The sequence below is a fragment of the Megascapheus bottae genome, chromosome X (genome assembly GCF_031878675.1).
Source record: "Megascapheus bottae isolate mThoBot1 chromosome X, mThoBot2.hap1, whole genome shotgun sequence".
NCBI lineage: Eukaryota > Metazoa > Chordata > Mammalia > Rodentia > Geomyidae > Megascapheus > Megascapheus bottae.
This window is the reverse complement of record NC_143547.1, coordinates 48507544-48526246: the sequence shown is the minus strand read 5'-3', so window position 1 is coordinate 48526246 and position 18703 is coordinate 48507544. Positions and strand designations below refer to the sequence as shown.

Below are 18703 nucleotides of genomic sequence, written 5' to 3'. Positions count from 1 at the left end.
GGTGCCTGGCTGGCTAGTGACCATTTGTGTGTGTGTGTGCGCTTTTTATTTGTCTTTTTTTATTCGTCTTGCCAGGCCTTTTCTGCTTCAGGCTAACACTCTACAATTTGAGCCACAGCTCTACTTCTGGCACTTGTAATTGTAAATAAGAGCCTTCAGGACTTTCCTAAGCTGGCAGTCCTCCAATCTTATTGTTTAAGTAGCTAGGATTAAAGGTGTGAGCTAACAATTCCACGTAGGTTCTTTATATTTAATGAACTTTCAGCTCCATTTTCCTAAATTTGGTGTATCTTTTAAATTATATTGCTTGCACTGGACAAGCCCCAACAATGAGAATGAAGAGTTCACCCTACCCCCACTGTTAAAGGCTGTCAGTAGAAACAGGAACTTTGCAAGATTTAGCAGATTGCTGGAAGCTGACAGACGATTTAGTGTGACAGCTGTAGGGAGGTTTTTCAGTCTGATAAGATGAGAGGCCCAAACGCTGGGGAAAATAAACTTTTGCCACTGGCAAAAATAAACTGTTCAAGAACAGTGCCCAGGCCCCATGACTGCCCCTCGACAAATATATATATATATATATATATATATATATATATATATATATATATATATATAGTTAGCTGTTAAATAAGGCTCAAATTCCAGTTATAGCTGGGTGCTCTTCAACGTCTCAGCACAATACCGCCTTACTCTAAATGATAAAGAGGTTACTAAATATACTAAAGAGCTAATGGATTTGCTTTTCTGTAATTGTAGGAAGGAAACATAAATAGATGCCACACCTTAACACTGGGGCCATGGGTGCCTGGAATATGGTTGGGCACCCACCAGAAGATGGAGAAAGGAAAACAATTTTAGCTGTCTAGAAACAGTTTTGTTTTTTTTTTTTTTTTAAGGGTGTGCAGGGGTTGGGAATGTGGCCTATGGCACAGTGCTTGCTCAGTATGCTCAGGCCTTGTGTTCAAGCCCCAGGACCAACCCCCCACTCCCGCCAAAGTAAAAGAATAACAGGGGCTGACTTGCCAACTGTAAAGCAAGTGGGGGATGGGATGGCTACTGGTGTTGGATCCCAAAGCAAATGGCAAGGGAGGCAGGACTTTGAACTAAGCAAACACAAGGCCTTAGGAAGCAACTGTGGAGTCCTAGATTTATTTGTAGTTTTATTAACAAGACAGACACCGAGTATAATCAGGCTCATTGGGAAAGCCTATGTTTGAGTCCCAGCTCTGCTACCCACAAAACAAAAGCACTGAAAGAAACTGGGCTAAAGGTGTAGGCCAGTTGGTAATGTGTATCCCTCACATGCCCTGGGGCCTATCTAAAGCACCATAAGGGGGGAAAAGAAAAAAAAATGTAGAAATTGTGTATATGTGTAAGTTATTGGGGAATTCTGACATTTCTGTTGCTTAGCAATACTGGGGGTTTTGCCAATCCATACCCAAAGGCTCCTTCCCCTCCTCCCTTTTGCACTGTTTTAGAACCAATTAGCACTGTTATGCAAGCTGGCCATCTGTGGTCTTTGTATCAGAAAGGCTAGGGGTTTTTGTGTGCCCCATGAATCATTTCCAGGCTCATTTCTGTCACTGTCTTCTTTGTACTTCAGCCTCTCCCTATTATCTGATTTCAAAGGTTCTGCTTTCGATTTCTCCTAAATGTCATTGATGTCAAAATCTATGAAGCCTGAGGCCTGATTAAGTTATCAGTTTTGAAAATACAGTGAAAGGTAAATATCTGGTAGATATTCTAAAAAGGAGAAACCAATGATTACAGGAATTGTGCCTGCCTTCCAACCCAACCTTACAAGGACAATTGCCCAGAACTTTGTCAGGCCAGGCTTAGGTAACTCATGCCTGTAATCCTAGCTTCTCAAAAGATGGAGATCTGAAAGCTTTAGGACTGTCATCCCCACCTCCCCCCCCCACACACACACACCAAAATAAGGAGAGAGAAAGAAAAGAAAAAAATAATCTTTTCTTAGCTTAGTGTTCTTTCTATGTCTCTGGGCCTGTTATGGAAGCAAAAAGATTGCCAGACCCTAAACAGCTCTGGTTTATTATTTCCTTTCCTGAAGGATTTTGCATGCTGGCTCATCCTGAAGAATAAATCCAACTCAAGCATCCTTTCTGTTCAATTCTATGTTCAAACTAATAGTGTTTCTATTGTTAAAAAGTTCTCCAAAGTTGGGCACCAGTGGCTCTCACCCCTAATCCTAGCTACTCAGGAGGCTAATATCTGAAGATCTCACTTCAAAGCCAACTAGGACAGGAAAATCTGTCAAGACTCCAACTAACTACAAAAGGCCAGAAGCTAAAAGGTTCAACTGACACAACTCTATCCAATTTGCAGTTACAACTTGAGCCACAAAGCCATTTAACACATTTGTATGCTGATATTATAGCAATGTATTTGAATTTCAAATTGGGTAACATCATGACAGTTGTCTCAATTTGACTACATATGATTTCTACAGCAGCACAATTCATTTTTACTCTGTTCTTCCCCCCACATCTACAGCCCAGTTTTCTTTCTCTTTTTTTTTTGGCGGGGGGAGGGGGAGCAGACCTGGGGCTTGAACTCAGGGCCTGAGCTCTGTCCTTGGGCTTTGTCAAGAATAACATCATCACTTGAGCCACAGCACCACTTCTGGCTTTTTCTAGATTTATTTGGCTTATTTTCTTCTAATTTGTGGTACCCTCCAACCAAGTTTATTTTACCTATCATTCTTTGTTGGAGCTGGGGATCTAACCCGGGGTGCTGTGGGGCTCTCACCCTTAGTAATCCTGTGGTTTCTAACTGAGCTAATCCTCAGCCTGTTAAGTCTTCAGTATCTTATTAATAAATTAATAAGTGAGCTAGGGCTCACAAGTGCTTTTAGCCTAGTATTTGCTGAGTTCTTAAAAGTTCAAAGTTCTGCCTCACTTAATGTTTGCATTTAGAGTTTTCAGAAGTAGCAGTCTCTCCCTCTTTTTTTTCTTTTTCAGTCTTGTGGCTTCATAAAGCTGCTGTTTTCTGTTTCTGACTGAAAAAAAAAATGGGGAGCAAGGGGGACTGAAGTTTCCTGTGGTAGACTCTCCCTAGAATGCCCCCACACCATCTCCCACCTGCTTTTACAACAGCTAGTCCTTGCCCAGCTTTTTTTTTTTTGGCTAGTCCTGGGCTTGAACTCAGGGCGTGAGCACTGTCCTTGGGCTTTCTCTTGAGCCACAGCACCATTTCTGGCTTTTTCTATCTATATGTGGTACCGAGGAATTGAACCAAGGTCTTCGTGCATGCTATGCAAGCACTCTACCACTAGGCCAAACTCCTGGCCCCTTGCCCAGCTGTTCAAGAAAACCGGCAACATCCCTAGAATGGCTTATATTGCTAAACAGCTAAAATTATCTGTCCTCTCTCTTAGCATGGGCACCTACCACATTCTCTGGTCACTCATGGCCCCAGTTGTAAGAAGTGGCACCCATGTGATTCTCATTGTCCCCAATCCTAGTATTCTGCATTATTTCAACCAGCTTTAGGAACCCCCTAGAGCAGGGATGGCAGGATCACTGGGCAATGCCCCTTATGACTAGTGGCTCTGGGATGGCAATGTGGCTTAAGTGGTAGAATGCTTGCCTAGCAGTATGAAACCCTGGATTCAATTCCTCAGTAGTACTACATCACACACACACATACACACCGTGACTCAAGTGCTAGCCTTGAGCAAAAAGAAGGGACAGTGCCCAAGGCCCTGAGTTCAAGCCCCAGGACTGGCAAAAACAAAACAATTAAAACAAAAAAAAAAACAGGACGAGAGTTTGGCCTAGTGGTTGAGTGCCTGCCCAGCATGCACGAAGACCAGGGTTCCATTCCTCAGTACCACATACATAGAAAAAAGCCAGAAGTTGTGCTATTGCTCAAGTGGTAGAGCTCTAGTCTTGAGAAAGCCCAAGAACAGTGCTCAGGCCCTGAGCTCAAGCCCAGGACTAGCAAAAAAAACCACAAAAAAACCCCAGAAGTATACCATACCTTTTGTGTTTATTTCATAACATTTTCAAAGAGATCTCAGGCTGTTTAGAATGAAACAATTCATGCTAACCAAGTTAAAATGTTTACTCTGTGAAAATGACAAGGTTCTCTTAAGAGCACTGGTGCAGCTTGAAAGGATTTGCAAACAAGTTCCTCTTCCTACAGTCATTTCCTGTGGTTGATCCCAAATAGCAGAACAGCACATTTGACTCATTCGAGTTCTAGAGGTCAGAAGTCTGAGCCTCTGCTCAGTGGAAAATTCATCAAAATGTGTATCCAGGGTCTGGAAATGAGGCTTATATTGTACAAAAATTTGTATAAGTGTATTGAGAATCATTCAAAAGTACTTTGTGATTGCCAGTACTGAGGCTTGAACTCAGGGACCTGTGCTGTCCTTAAACTTTATTGCTCAAGGTTAGTGCTCTAACTTGAGCCACTTCCAACTTTTTGGTGCTTAATTGGAGGTACCTTGCCTTAGATGGCTTCAAACCACAATCCTTAAATGTCAGCCTTCAAAGCAGCTAGGATTAGAAGTGTGAGCCCCTGGCTAGGAAGGTTTTTTAATAACAATATGCTCAATCCAGCTTCCCTTCAGTGGCTATCTTCAGTTAAGAGGACTGTTGTCTGCTGGTGTTTCATCAGTGGCTCCTTTTGGTATGGGACTCCTTGTCAAAGTGTTTAACCAGCCTCAGGCAGATTTTGCCATCAAGCACTTTAACTTACATAGGGAACACTTATTTTCATAGCTTTTTTGGTGCTGGTCCTGGAGCTCAAAGTCAGGGCGTAGGCTCTGTCCCCAGAGCTTTGTGACTCAAGTCTAGCATTCTACCACTTGACCACGGTGGGTGGGGAGGGGCGCTTAACTGGAGATAAGAGTCCCAAGGACTTGCTGGATGTGGTGGCTCATGCCTGTCATCCTAGCTACCAAGGATGGTATAGGATTGCGTTTCAAAACCAGCCCAGGAAACTAAGGAATATGAGATCTCCAATTCCACTAGAAAATGAGAAGTGGGGCTGTGTGGCTCCAGGAGTAGGGTAGTAGCTTTGAGCTAAAGAGCTCAGGGACAGCACCCAGGCCCAGAGTTCAAGCCCCAGGACCCCCCACTCCCCTCCCACACACAAAGTCTCATGGACTTACCTGCCTCGGCTGGTATCTCAGCTAAGCAGCTAGGTTTACAGGCATGACACACTGGCTCCTTTCATAGCTTTGATATGAATCTCATGTAATGGAATTTCTCCTGTTCTGAATCTCTTCTATGAAAGGATCTTTTACATTCTCTTCTCTCCCAAGCAGTTAGTTCTTCCTTGCACAGTTCTGGCCTTTCCTGTTCATGTGATTCTGAGGACTAGAACCTATGGCTTCATGCATGCTAGACAAGCACTCTAACCCCTGAGCTACATTCCCAGTCCCCCAGGACCTTCTAGCTGTTGGGAGGCCTAAAGGAGCAAGTATTCTACCACATTTCAGAGATTTTGTTGTTGCTGTGCAGCAAGAAGCTATGAGAATAGTTCATATACACATACCAGAAAAACATTAGGGTAAAGTATGCAATTAAAAACAACCACCTATGGTCTGGGGTGGGTCCCTAGAGACTAATCTCATTGTTAAATGTTTTGTGAAGCTGAAATCAAACAACTATAGTCATATTTCCTGATTCATTCCTTTATAATTCTCCCATTAAGTCTTCTGATTCCTTAGAAGTGAGAATAAAGCAGCCCCTATAGAAGGGGCTGGGTTATTATTATTATTGCCAGTCCTGGGCCTTGAACTCAGGGCCTGGGCACTGTCCTTGGGCTTTCTCAAGTGGTAGGCTAGAGCTCTACCACCTGAGCCACAGCACCATTTCTGGCTTTTTTTCTATGTATGTCTGGTACCAAGGAATTGAACCCGGGTCTTTGTGCATGCTTGGCAAGCACTCTATCCCTAGGCCAAACTCAGGAGATGGATTATTTAAATACTTGATTGGGATTCTATCCCAATAAACTGTGCTCAAGAGAATAACAACAACAATAATCCTAGCACTTAGAAGGAAAGGCACAGGATTGTCAATTTCAGACCAGCCTGGGCTCCATAGCAAGCTCCTGTCTCAAAGATCTAAGCACTACTGTTTCATGCCTATAATCCCATAACTCAGGAGGCTGAGGTCTAAGGATCACTTTTCCACACCAGGCCACGCAGGAAAGTCCATGAGATGCTTATCTCCAGTTAACCACCCCACAAAAAGTCAGAAGTAGAGCTGTGGCTCAAGTGGTAGAGTACCAGCACAGAAGCTCAGAAACAGTGCCCAGGCTCTGAGTTCAGTGCACACACCAAAAAAAAAACAAAACAAACAAACCACCCCAAACTGTGATGTTAAAGGTCTGACTCTTCTCTACTTTCTCTCCCATATCCCAAGGGCCATCTCTGTTTTCATTCCTAGCTCTTTTCACTAACAGCAAAAGGAAATTCTACAATATGAGCCACTAAATTGGATGTGTCCTGACCTTAGACTGGCATTCAAAAACTGCTTTTGCTATTTATCTATTCATGTGTTCGTATGAGCTTTCTTTAACTACTTCATTCTAAAGCCTGAAATAGGTAATAGTACTTGCTGGCCTCCAAAATCCTCAGATCATAGCTTTCTGAGCTGCTAAGACTACAGACATGAGCAACTCCTGCCCAGCTTCTTCCTGAGTTTTAAATCTAGTTTCAAACTGGTTTCTCAGCTTGATAATGGCATACCATAAGCTCTCTTCTTAATTGTCCCTCTGGAGTCCTGGAGCCCTTAGGCCTAGATATTCCTTAATGATTCTGATTCATTTCCACCCTCTAGACTTCTGGCTCCAGCAGCTCTAACTCCATAATCCTATCCCTGTTCAGCTTCTTTTCCATCAACCATCTGTGCAATCACACATCTTCCTCCTACCCCCCAGTCCTGGCGCTTGAACTCAGGTCCTGGGTGCTGTCCCTGAGCTTCTTTGTACTCAAGGCTAGGGCGCTACCACTTGAACCACAGCTTTATTTCTGCCTTTTTCTGAATAGTTTATTGGATATAGAAGTCTCACAGACTTTTCTGCCTGAGCTGGCTTTGAACTGAGATCCTCAGCTCTCAGTCTCCTAAGTAGCTAGGTTATAGACATGACCCACTGGCACCCTGTTGCAATTACACATTTTCACCACATCTGCAAAGTTATATTGCTTATTCACATCACCCCCGCTTTTTACTCCCCCTCCCCCCCAGTCCTGGGTACTGAACTCAGGGCCTGAGCACTGTCCTTGGGCCTTCCTCAAGGTTAGTGCTCTACTACTAGAGCCACAACACCAGTCTCGCTTTTCTATATATGTGGTACTGAGGAATCAAACCCGGTCTTTGTGCATGCTAGGCAAGCACTCTACTGCTAGGCCAAACTCCCGCCTCACCCATCTTTTTTTTTTTTTAAATCTTTTTGCTGGTTCTGGGTCTTGAACTCAGGGCCTGGACTCCATTCTTGAGCCGCTCTATGCACAAAGCTACAGCTCTACCACTTGATACGTGGTGTTACTTCTGGAGTTTTGTTTATGTGGTAGTGCAGAATCGAACCCAAGGCTTCATGCATGCTAGGTAAGTACTCTACCACGAGGCAACACTCCCAAACTCCCCCCCCCCTGCTTTTTTTGTGGGTCATAAAGCTTGAACTTGGCCTGGGTGCTGTCCCTGAGCTCTTTAGCTCAAGGCTACCCCCTACCCTTGAGCCAAGTCCCACTTCCCATTTTCTAGAGGTTAACTAGAGATAAGAGTCTCAAGTCTTTTTGTGCCCGGGCTGCCTTTGAACCTTGATCCTCAGATCTCAGTATCCTGAGTTGCTAGAATTACAGGTATGATCCACCACGCCTGACTCCATCCTCCCCTATTTCTATGCTCATCTAAGACTAACCCTGGGTCAGGAGCTTGGCCTAGTGGTAGAGTACTTACCTAGCATGCACAAAGACCAGGGTTTGATTCTTTAGTACCACATACTCAAATAGTAGAGCTCTGGCCTTGAGAGAGCCCAAGGATAGTGCTCAGGCCTGAGTTCAAGCCCCCCTCCCCCCCAAAAAAGACTAACCCTGAGCCCATGTCCTACTAAGATATAGGTTTCATCCTGCAACTCTCATATGTATCACTCACCCCCAATTTTTTTTATCTTGTTCCCATATCTATAATGATTTCCTTCTCAATTTCTCCTGATTTTTCTTTCTTTCTTTTTTTTGCCAATCCTGTGGCTTGAACTCAGGGCCTGGGCACTGTCATTGAACACTTTTTGCTCAAGGCCCTGACACTTGAGCCACAGTACCACTTCTAACTTTTTCTAAGTATGTGGTACCGAGGAATGGAACCCAGGGCTTCATGCATACTAAGCGAGCACTCTACCACTAGGCTACACTCCTGTCCCCTTTTCTGCTTTATGGTCTGCAAACATTCCCAATTTTATCCCTTATTAAAAGACTGTAGGGCTGTAGGGCCCTAAACAAGGAGATTTAATGTACATTCTGATAATCATATCAACAAGCAGTCTTTTCATGGAACAGCAATGATGAAGCACCTTCAATTTTTTTTTAACTTATTACAAGTTATTCCTGGTAAATAGGAAAAATGGAAGCCTACTTATCAGTGCAGATGAGAGAATAACTAAAACAATGTTGAAAAGAGTTAAATGGTGAATACCAAGCCCAGAAAGTAAGGATGAGGTCTGGGCTCAGACATTGATCTCTCTGGTACAACCTAGAGAGCAAGTGGCAGCAGTTATATTAGGAGCAGCAGAAGCAGCTATGAAATATTTGCAAGTAGCCAAGGGTAAAATCTAGGCAATGTTTCACAGAAAACACAATATCAGCATGACATACATGTGGGCCACTCTCTCCTGTCCACATCGTCTGCAATATCACTTAACCAGTTATAATCCTGACACAGTCCTGACTTTAGCATGTTTTCTTGGAAAACACAATCCAGGCAGGTATGATCAATCAGCTGGTATGTTAAGTTGAAGGAATTGGCTATCATTATATAACACAATGCCACCTGTAGAAGACAGGAGTGAACTTCAGAAGTAAGCATTTTGAGGAGAGCTTGACTGCTGTAGGCCACTGGTGGGGAGAACAAGCTGGGCCCATGGAGATCACAGAGTAGGCACCCAATTAATGTCTGTTGATGATTCATTTTTTCATTCAACAAACATTTAATGAGGCCTACAATGTGTACCGGATTAGGCACTGTGAATACAAAGATGAATAAGGCACTGTCCTTGCTCTTAAGGAATTTAGTCTGTTTGATGAGAGCCATAGACTCGGACAATGATAATACAACCTGTTAAGTGCTAGGACACTTAGCAGGTTGTATTATATTTATCCAAGTTGGATTTCTTCCAAGGAGGACCGCTTCAGGTTGCTGCTGGATCCGTGAAGTCCTCCCAGGTACCACAGCCTGCTGTTGTTTGTGCCACGTGGTGAATGTCCCAAAGAACTAACAGTAACAGCTGTAGTTGACACAGTGCCTAAGATACACTTTACAAGTATCTTCATGAAATTCCTGAAAATTAATCATTTTATGTTGAATTTCGGGTTTAGTGAGGTTCAGTAATGTGTTAGAAAGCATAGAAACAAAATCTAAGGGAATTCAGGAACACTAAACAAAGCATATGAAAGGGAAGCTTATAATCTGGAGAGAATAATCGAGGTCAAGGAAACACAGTGTTGAATAAAAATCACTAGAAGACTATTTTAGTAAACCTCTGATGAGGAAAGAAGCAGAGGAAAACAACAAAATGGCAAGAAACATGTTATATTTCTCTGTAGAAACATTAAACATCAACCAAAAGAAAAAAAAAAGCAGCTTGGATTTAAAAAAAAAAATCCTACCATTTGTTGTCTCCTAGATAATATAATTAGTAATCAGTAAGAATAGTTTCAAATCCAATTCTAATGCCAACATTTCATTCAAAGTTTTTAATATAACCTTTTGCTAGGTATAGTAACTTTTTAACAGCTTTCTATTTGGAGCAAAGACCAAAGGCAATTCATTTTTGATCAGAGCATAGACTAATGGCTTCCTCTGGTTTCCTATACTATTCTAGGAAAGAAAAAATGAAAGTAAGTGATTTCATAATACTGTTCTATTTAGAACAGTCAGTTTGACTTTCTTCATCTTAAGATCACCACTGACCATTTAAAATATTAAGTATTTAGCTGGGCACCAGTGGCTCAAACCTGTAATTCTAGCTACTCAGGAGACTGAGCTTTGAGGACCATGGTTCAAAGCCAGAATGGACAGAAAAGTCCCCGTGAGACTCTCATCTCCAATTAATTACTCAAAAACAAAACAAAACAAAAAAACTGAAAGTGGCTCTGGGTCTCAAGTAGTAGAATGCTAGCCTTGAGCACAGAGGCTCAAGGACAGCGCCCATACCCTGGAATACCAGGCCTGTTTTAATCAACTGATATCAAAAATCTCATTAAGTCCTTCACATTTCAAACCACCACCTAATCATTAAAGTCAAGCAGCATTCTTATTTTACACAAGAGGAAAAAAGTCCAAGGTTTTTGTGCCCAAGATCACATGAGCGTAAGAGCAAGTGTAAACACCGACAAGCAGGCCACGATCTGGCTAACTATTAAAATTCTCAAGATGGCGGGTTGCATCTATCATTCTGTTCTCCTTAAGTAAAATCATTTTTTGGAAGCAGTGCTGTGGCTTAAGTGGCACAATGCCCAGGCCCAGAGTTCAAGCACCAAGACCGACGTGGCGGGGGGGGGGGGGGGGGAGAGCGGGGGAGATTATTATCACAGAAACCCATTCTCTGAGCCCAAAGATCAACACTGTGAACCTTAGGTAGAAAATTATATGTACATTGCTTTTTTTCTTGGTTATTTTGGGATAGGGTCTAATATAGCCCCCAAGGGCCTCAAATGTGCGATTTTTTGCCTCAGCCTGCCAAGTGCTGTGATTACAGGTCCACATCACAACTCCTGGCTTTAGGTTGCTTTAAAAACCAAAACAAGACAAAAAAAAAAAAAAAAAAAAAAAAAAAACTACAAATGTAGCTCATGCCTGTAATCCTAGCTATTCAGGGGCTGAGATGTGAGGATCATTAGTCAATGCCAGAAGAGGCAGAACTATCTTCACTTAACCACCAAAAAAAGCTGGAATTGGAGCTGTGGCTCAAGTGGTAGAGCACTATCCCTGAGCAACAAAGCTTAGGGAGAGCACCTAGGCCCTGAGTTCAAGCACCAGGACAGGCACCCACAAAAAGAAAAAAAAAAAGGAAAAAGAAATAAAATAAATTTTGGATATGTTTAGATTTATAATTAAGTATACATAATACTTGCAAGCAAATGAATAAATACTTTTAATATCTATGTTAAGTAAAACAGTTGTACATTAACAACTAAGGCTAGGGCTCTTTTTTTTTTTCTTTCTGTTTTTTTGTTGATCGTGGGACTAGAACTCTGGACCTAAGCAGTGTCTCTGAGCTCTTCAGCTCAAGGGTACCCCGGAAGGCACAGCACCACTTCCGTGGTTTTCTGAAAGTGGTTACTGGAGATAAGAGTCTAATGAACTTTAGTGTCTGGGCTGGCTTTAAACCATGATCCTCAGATCTCAGCCTCCTGTGTAAGTAGTATTATAGGCTTTAAGTCACCACGCCCAGCTTAAGGCTAGTTCTTGAATGGACTGACCTTAGATATAAAAACATCTTTTTTAAAATTGATGGGGAAGACCAGGAACTATTATTACAATGCATTCCTGATAATCAACATTTCCTACATGGCAGTGTCGCAGTGTCTAAGGATACTATGCAGTCTGTATAGCTAAACAACAAATAAAAAGTACTGACACTAAAATCCACCCGCACCACATGTGGACTTTTCAACAAGGCTAGGGGTGAGAATAAGGGAGATAAACATTTGTCCAAGTCAGAAAGTTGTACATTTTTGTTCTGTCTTGCCCCCCTAATTTCCCAATTTATTTTATCTGTTTTTACAACCTCTTCTTTTAAATTTTTCCCATTTAGAGCTCAAAGACAGTGCTCAGACCCTGAGTTCCAGCCCCGCAACAGACAAAAACAAAACAAAACAAAAAACACCTTAGAACTCCATAAAATATATTACTAACAATCTGAATAGCAAAGGATCTGACTAGACATTGCTCCAAAGAATAAATACAGAATATAACATGTGAAAAATAACATCATTTCATCATTCACCAGCATTTTATACAGACATGTAATTGTCAGTTGCAATGTTAAACACAAAAGTGCCATATAACACTCAGGTGAGATAAGTACAGAGTCTGTGCTTTAATGGCATTCTGCCAGTACTCTGAAGGATAAACAAAAAGGTAAAACCATATAATAGAGTATTATTCACATAGATCCTAACTACTCAGGAGGGTGAGATTTACCATCTCAGTTAAAACCTAGCCTGGGCAATTAACTCCATGAGGCTCTTATCTCCAAATAACCACCCTATAACTGGACATGGAAGTGTGGCTCACGTGGTAGGGCATCAGCCTTAACTGAAAAGCTAAGGGACAGTATGTAATCCCTGAGTTCAAACTCTAGTACACGCCCTCCCATCTTAAAAAAAAAAAAAAAAGAAAAGAAAAAAAAGTGGGGGGGGGGGGTGGAGCAGGAGTTTGGCCTAGTGGTAGAGTGCTTGCCTAGCATGCACAAAGACCTGGGTTGGATCCCTTGGTACCACACATACAAATAAAGCCAGAAGTGGTGCTGTGGCTCAAGTGAAAGAGTGCTAGCCTTGTGAAAGCTCAAGGACAGTGTCCAGGCCCTGAGTTCAAGCCATAGAACTAGCAAAAAAAAGAAAAAAAAAGGAAGGGGAGGATTATTTGTATGTATGTATGTATATATGTATGTATGTATGTATGTATGTATGTATGTATGTATGTATGTATGCATGCACCAGTGTCTCATGCCTGTAATCCTTGCTACTCAGGAGGCTGGGATCTAAGGATTGCAGCCTGGGCAGAAAAGTGCCCTCCACTCCCCACCCCCAGAGTCTTATCCCCAATAAAACACTCAAAAACTTGAATTGATGCTATGAGACTCCCCAGCTACGCAGAAAAAGCTGAGGTGGTGCTGTGGCTCAAGTGGTAGAACAGGAACCCTGAGCAAAAAGAAGGGCAGGGAAAGCTTATGGCATTAACATCAAATTACTCCAAAGTTACTAATAATGAAAAACTGTGAAGGTAGCTGTCCCACCAATGCTCAGATTCAAATCTGTTTGACCTTATCAAATTACATCATAGGCAGAATGCTTGGAATTAGTCAACCAGTGAGGTCACTTCACCTTTACCTAGTAAATGACAAAATACAACCCAGTGTTTAAGGTGAAGGTTCAGAACCACAGTAGAGAATTGTCAGTTTAGCTGAAGTCAAACAACAAAGCCTAAGTAATTCTTTCCTATTTATACAAAAATTACCCATAAAAATAACTTATTTTACTAAGGGGTGAGTGTTATAGCTTCCAAGGAGTTGGAAGTTCAAAAACTATGTACAACAACAACAAAAAAGAAAAGTACAACTTTGCGGCAGTTATTAGTGATAAATCCTCATAAATTCATACTGAAATTGGAAGTTTGATTTCTTCTATCAGGTCTAGTAGTAGAGACTTCCTTAGAAAGCTGTGAGACAATATGAAAACCTAGACATTTCTAGATAGGAAAACACCAATGAATAAAAACAACCTGTAAGCTTCTAATGTGGAAAGATTTTCCACATTGCAGCATAAAAGTTAAAAAAAAAAGTTACAAAAAAATTAAAAATTAGCCAGGTGCCAGTGGCTCACATCTATAATCCTAGCTATTCAGAAGGCTGAGACCTGAGGATCGAAGTCAGAGCCAGTCTGGGCAAAAAATTCACCGTGAGACTCTTTTCTCCAATACAACACTCAAAAACCACAAGTGGGGGCCCAGGAATTTGGCCTACTAGTAGAGTGCTTGCCTAGCACACAGGAAGAGCGGAGTTTGATTCCTCGGTACCACATACATAGGGAAAAAAAAAGCTTGAAGTAGTGCTGTGGCTCAAGTGGTAGAGCTCTAGCCTTGAGGAAACAAAAGTCCAAGGATAGTGCTCAAGGCTGAGTTCAGACCCCAGGACTGGCAAAAAATAAAAATTAAAAAAAAAATCATCTTAATGTAGATAACACAAAGCTCCTTTGACTACTTGCAACACAAACAAAAGGGGCTTCAGGCTCATTGCTCCTTCAGATGACATGTAAGGCATTCTCTATTCACTGCAAAACTCATGCACACATTTTTTTTTTTTTTTTTTTTTTTTTTGCCAGTCCTGGGCTTGAGCTCAGGGCCTGAGCACTGTCCTTGGACTTTCTCAAGGCTAGAGCTCTACCACTTGAGCCTCAGCACCAGTTCCTGCTTTTTTCTATGTATGTGGTACCGAGGAATCGAATCCCGGGTCTTCATGCATGCTAGGCAAGCACTTTAACCACTAGGCCAAACTCCCGACCCCATGCACACATTCTTGAAGTCAAGATCTATAAGCATCCTTCCTTCACCACATGCTCTAGTCCTAACACTGTGTGAATTTGTTTTTTGTCTCCATCCTGGGGCTTGAACTCAGGGCCTGGGGTCTTGTCTCGGAGCCTCTTGGTGCTCTAGTGCTTGAGCCACAGCTCTACTTCCCACTTTTTCTGAGGAATCCAGACCCAGAGTTCAAGGCCTAGGACCAGTGCATGTGTGTGTTGGGGGGTGGGGTGCATACACACACACACACACACACACACACACACATAACTGTAACCAGCCAACAAATAAGCAAAAGTGTTAAGTACCAAGTAAAAGTTATAATAGCAGACCTTAAAACAACAACAACAACAAAACCCTGTAATCACAGCTGGGTGAAGGAAATACTTTGGGCAAAAAAAGAGATTGCCTCCTAGTAATCTTTGTCCTGGCTTAAAAAAAAAAAAAAAAAATCAAAAGGCATCCTGGCCCCAGCTAGTTCAAGTCTATTAATCCTAGAGCGATTCAAGAGGCTGAGATCTGAGGATTGTATGGTTCAAAGCCAGCACAATATTAAAGTCCATGACACTCTTATCTCCAATTAACCACCAGAAAACTGGAAGTGGCTCTGTAGCTCAAAATGCTACAGCAGTAAACTTAAGCTGAAGGGCTCAAGGACAATGCCCAAGCCCAAAGTTGAAGCCCCATAACCACCACCACCACCAACAACAACAACAAAAAATAGTGAAGGGCTCATGAGTTTTGCTAGGGTTTTCATGTAGTTGTAGGGAGACTGAGGACCAGTTACCTCACTCACATTGAACTTCAGATCTTAGTATTCATACCTAAAAACTGATAGGACTTACAATGATTCACCAGCTGAGCTGATATTCTACAGGCTGTGGACTGGTATTTTCCCTCTTAAAACACTTATCCTTCATGCCACGAAGGGATATTGTCAAACCCAGAACAGCTCTAGCTGTCCCAAAGGACTAAGATCTTTTTTTTCTTTTGAAGATACAGCATACCTTTGATCAAAGCAGTAGGAGCTCCACCTTGGGAGTATGGGGGGACCAGTTATTCTACCAACCTAGGCACCAGAAGGCACTGCCCAGAGTCTGCTTAGGTTTGTATCTGGGAATAATAGGTTTATGGACATAGTAACTTCCATAGGTGTTGCTAGAACACTAAAGATGGGATATAAGGCTAAAGTTAGGTTTAGGAAACCCACAAAAGATATCAGACTCACTCTATATCACCTTTTTTTTTTTTGCCAGTTCTGGGCCTTGAACTCAAGGCCTGGGCACTGTCTCTAAGCTTTGTTCATGGCAAGCACACTACCACTTGAGCCACAATGCCACTTCCAGCTTTTTCAGTGTATGTGGTAACGAAGAATCAAACCCAGGGTTTCATGCAAGCTAAGCAAGCACTCTACCCCTATGCCACATTCCCAGTCCCCACATTTTCTTTGCCTACAGTTAATAAATAATATTAATATATAATAACATAAACCAAATTTTCCTTATGTTATACAATGTTATGAGCTGAGGGTTTAAATTTAAACTGAGTAAAAAGCATTGATCTTTAAAAAATCTTTTGGGCCCGTAGTTTGGCCTACTGGTAGAGTGCTTGCCTAGCATGCATAAAGACCTGGGTTCAATTCCATGGTACCACATATATAGAAAAAAGCAGGAAGTAGAGCGGAGGTTCAAGTGGTATAGAGCTCTAGCCTTGAGAAAGCCCAAGGACAGTGCTCGGGCCCAGAGTTCAATGACTGGCAAAAAAAAAAAGAACTAACGAAAAACCTTTTTTCCAATTCAGTTAACCATATTATCAATGTTAACTATTAATCAATATGATATTAATATCAATAATAAAGATTTTAGGAGCTGCAGGAAAGAGATAGGTTATAGCCAGGAAGCAGTGGCTCATACCTATAATCCTAGCCACTCAGGAGGCTGAGATCTGAGGATCACAGTTCAAAGCCAGCCTGGGCAAGAAAGTGCAGTGAGACTCTTTATCTCCAATTAACCACCAGAAAACCAGAAGTGGCACTGTGGCTCAAGGGGTAGGGTAGTAGCCTTGAACTGAAGAGCTCAGGGACAGCACCCGAGCCCAGAGGTCAAGCCCCATGACTGACAAAGAAAGAAAGAGAGAGGGAGGGGGGAGACAGACAGAGACAGAGACAGAGAGAGAGAGAGAGACAGAGACAGAGAGACAGAGACAGAGAGACAGAGAGACAGAGAGACAGAGAGACAAAGAAGAAATTTAAAGCCATGCCTTGGCACAGAGTTGAAAACAGAAGACAAAGGACAGTGGGAAAGGACATATGGCAATTACTTGTTAGCAGGAAAAGTGCATGAAGTATGATGAGATTCATAGCTCTATGATAATTACTTCACCCTTGACTATTTTTTTGTGTGTATATCTGCTGATCCTAGGGCTTGTGATCTACCACCAGAGCCGCAGCTTCTTTTGGGTAGTTAATTGGAAGTAAGAATCTCCTGGACTTTCCTGCCTGGGCTGGATTTGAACTGCGATCCTCAGATCTCAGTCTTCTGAGTAGCTAGACTTAAAGGAGTTGTGGCTCCTCCTTGTTCATTTTTAATAAATATATAAAGCTCTAAACTCAATTGATGCAGGAAACAACTAACAAAGCTGTTAAGTGTCTCTCCACTTAAATGCTATTTACAAGGATTGGGATACCTAATTGGGGCTAGCTATCTAAAACTGCCAGCTAGAAGTCTTTTCTAAGTACATAGGTAGACACAGTAAGATGAAAAGGTTACCAGAGAAAAGGAAGCCTTACGGATTGTCCAAGTTAAGGTACCAAAAGTCTAACACTGGGGAATAGTTTGTGTTTTGAAAGAAAAATGGAGCTTGTCCCAAAAGAACTAATTTTTTTTTTTTGATTGTAAAGGTGATATACAGAGGGGTTAGAGTTAGTTACATAAGTCAGGTAATGAGTACATTTGTTTTTGAACAGTATCAATCCCTCCCTCATTTTCTCCCAGTTTCCCCCCCCCTCGATACCCCCCTCAGTTTGTTTGTTCATTTACAACAGTGTCTAGGATCATTCATGAATTACTTCAGCCATCTCACTGTGCTTCCCCTCCCCCCACATCAGTTAAACTTACCTGTAAGAGATATAGAAATTTAAAAAAGTGTCAAAAGGGAAAAACAAAAAAACAAAAAAAAAAAACTCCACAAAAAACCCTCTTGTTTCTATTTCTTGGAGTTCATTTTGATAAAACATCATTCTACATGACTGTGTGCTTTTGAGCCTTTAAAGTTCTGGGGGAAGTGGGAGAGAAAGAAGTGGTGTTAGAGGCCAAAGGCTAACCCAGAAAGAAAAGTAGAGTAAGGAAATGATTAAATAGTCCTTAATAAAGCTAGGCACTTAACCCTTAGCAAACATAAGGCTATGAAGGCCCAGGAAGCTGATGCTGCATCCCAACTTTACATTTTAGGGCTTTGAAGTTACTCCACTCTGTTAATTATAGTAATAAAAGCAATGACATAACACATCCCCAGTACCAAAAAAGAAAAGACAAAAATAAAAATACACACACACACACACACAGTTTAACTTCCCCTCAACCGCCCCCGAAAAAATGTTAACATGGTGCTAGGAGTGTGGCCTAGTGTAAGGTACTTGCCCAGCATGCACAAAGCACTGGTTCTATTCCTCTAAACAAACACACACACACACACACACACACACACACACACACACACACACACACACACATATTAACAGTATTTATCACTCACAGACCATACAAAAACATATAATGGGTTGGATTTTGACCAGTTTGTTGAACCCTGATGGAAAAAAAAAATTGAGGGTTACATCAAAGGCAATCATGTACTGCTTTCTTTTAAAGCCTATGACTACTTAATGGAATGTTTAAAGCCAGGTATTTCAAAAATTCCTTTGGCCTGCGCCCATGGTTAACTAAAATCAGGGTGATATACTTCATTTTGTAGCTGTCCTTTCCTTTTGGTCATTTCTGCCAATAAGCATGTTAATCATTTAAGGAATGCTTCTGGATAAACTGGTGCTATCTAACCTAAGGCATCTGCCTTCAAGGCTTAAGATCTTTTGGTCTCTTTTGCAACATCCTGTTCAAGATACCAGAAAAGGCGCCAGAAAGTCTCCACTCCTGGCCCCAAACTAGCAGTGACAGAGGATAAAGGAAGAGCAAGGCCTTTAGGACAGATTACTCATT

General features: G+C 41.8%; 1 long non-coding RNA gene across 2 annotated transcripts in view; it reads right to left on the bottom strand.

Moving 5' to 3' along the window:
• Positions 1–18703, bottom strand: part of LOC150041029 (uncharacterized) — a 48994-nt gene that overhangs the window by 876 nt on the left and 29415 nt on the right. The gene's annotated exons all lie outside the window — the stretch shown is intronic.